This window comes from Echiichthys vipera, assembly GCF_963691815.1.
Source record: "Echiichthys vipera genome assembly, chromosome: 9".
Lineage (NCBI taxonomy): Eukaryota > Metazoa > Chordata > Actinopteri > Perciformes > Trachinidae > Echiichthys > Echiichthys vipera.
The window spans coordinates 2,979,240-2,981,739 of NC_139834.1; positions in this window are offsets into that span (position 1 = coordinate 2,979,240).

Here is a 2,500-nt window from a genome sequence, read left to right on the forward strand (position 1 = left end):
TTTATACACCAGCGGTGTCAAACTCCAGCTCACAGAGGGCCCAATTTGTCATCTTTTTGTGGTGTTTTCATCTGTTTTTAATCATTTTGTCACGTTTTCGTGGTGTTTTCATCTGTTTTGAGTTGTTTTTTCACTTTTCGTGGGGTTTTGCGTCTTTTTTTAAGTAATTTTCTCATGTTTTTGTGGTGTTTTCATCTGTTTATAGTAATTTTGTCACATTTTTGTGGTGTTTTGATCTGTTTTATAGTAATTTTGTCACATTTTTGTGGTGTTTTCATCTGTTTTTTAGTAATTTTGTCAGGTTTTTGTGGTGTTTTCATCTGTTTTTAGTCGTTTTGTCACGTTTTTGTGGTGTTTTCATCTGTTTTTAGTCGTTTCAGAACTTTTTGTGGTGTTTTCATTTTTCTTTACTAAACAAAAAAAGTCTGCAAATGTGCATGTGTTCCTTCTCTCCAGATGTGTAACGTTGAACCTTTCCAGTGCAGCTCCTTGTTCTTGTCGTGGTGTTTCTCATGTTTGATTCTTTGGTTACAGCCACGGTGACAAACAGCTCTTTACCTTCACACACAGATCATCTGCTGAAAGATCCTGTCCTCCATCTTTCTTTGGGTCGTTTTTGGGGAGGGGTGGATTCAGTGTGTCTGCAGAGACTGGTAGCATGGATGCTCATGTTTGCCAACAGAAAAGTAGACGTGTATGTGCTTTATACTCAGCTCTCAGAGAACCTTGATATGATCTTTGGGCCAAATATAGTTACACCACGGGCCAGATTTGGCCCACGGGCCTGGGTTTGACACCCCTGTTATACACTGTCTAGCTCCAAATACTGACACCTGCTCATTTGGATTATTTATGCTAAAGTACAAAAAAAAAGACCATCCCAGCACCGATATGAGCCGGCTCCATCTGAAATAAAGGTGTGCATTGTCGCTATGCCAACCAGATACCTCTCCAGATAAACATGTGTGTGTGTGTGTTTGTGCACATTCTTGCAGTATTAAAAGTTCACCATTCCCACCCCGGGAATGTGTCTGAGCGGGTGCGCACGTGTCGCTAAACCTCGGTCATTGGACTCGGACACGGCGTGGGCGTGAGAGACGCAGCGGAGCTTTGATGAGAGGGTGGAGCTCCCGTGATGTGTGGCTACTCCAGAAATGTCTGCTGGACCCATGCCCATGTTTAGATACACACTATAGGGTAGCCCGGGAGACACACACACACACACATGCAAGCGCGCACACACACACACACACACACACACACAGACAAAGGCACACTATCTCACCTTTGAACACTGAGAACAAGCTGTTACTGTAGAAGCAGCGTCACTTTAAGTCTGATATCTTGTTCTTTTTCTGTCCCTTTCTGTCTCATGAATTAACTTTCCTTTTGTGGAACTATAACTTAAAAACAGGAGATCGGTCGCTGACTCAACATGAAATCAAACTTTAAAGGGTCAGTAGGAAGGAAACCTAGAAGAGGTGAGAGTCCACACGGGTCTCATCTCCTCAGCTATGACCCAAACAGACGAACGCGGCATCTGATGCACGCTCTTCGTACACAGTCCACGGGGCAACCGCCAACTTGCCAAAGCTTCTTTTTTTTTTTTTACGTTATCCTTCCTAAAGTCCGAGTCACAGGTCAGAAAATCCTTTTTTGAACACATGAGAGATAGTAAATAGTAATTATATTTAGTATAAAATGATACGAAACACAGATGACTACAAAGGCTAAAGTAACGTTCGCTGACAGGTCTCACATCAGGAGTTTTTCAGTTAAAGAGGCAATACTGAACATTCATTCATTCATCTTCAACTGCTTATCCCGGGGTCGGGGTTGCGGGGGGGCTGGAGCCGATCCCAGCTGACATCGGGCGTGAGGCGGGGTCCACCCTGGACAGGACGCCAGTCCATCACAGGACACATAGAGACGAACAGAGACAGACAACCATTCACACCTACGGGTGATTTAGAGTCATCAATGAACCGAACACCTGCACGTCTTTGGACTGTGGGAGGAAACCGGAGAACCCGGAGAAAACCCACGCAGACACGGTACTAAATAAATTAATAACTGAAACGGATAACTAACTTTAGGATTGTTAAAACGATAGAAGGGAATTTACTGTCACTCCTGGCAAACTTGTGTGAGGTGGAATAGTAGGATTCGGGACTCTAACGTAGAAGCATATACCTGATCTGTTTCAGCAGCAGCCGTGTGCCTTTTGCTCAGTTAGCAGAAGGTTAAGGCGCAGTCACACTGTCCATCCGTACCGTCCCCAAGCACATTTCACGGGCAAAGTCTAGCTCGTTTGACCAGTGTGAGTGCAACCGTACCGCGCCTAAGAGCGGACATTTCAAACAATGGCGGTGAAAGGTTCACGTTGGTGTGATGCGGAGGTGGAGTGTTTACTGCAGATTTGGTCGATGAAAAGATTCAAAAACAGTCGACAAGACGCACAAAAACTCCGAGGTCTACGGAAAGATCTGGAAACAAAGCC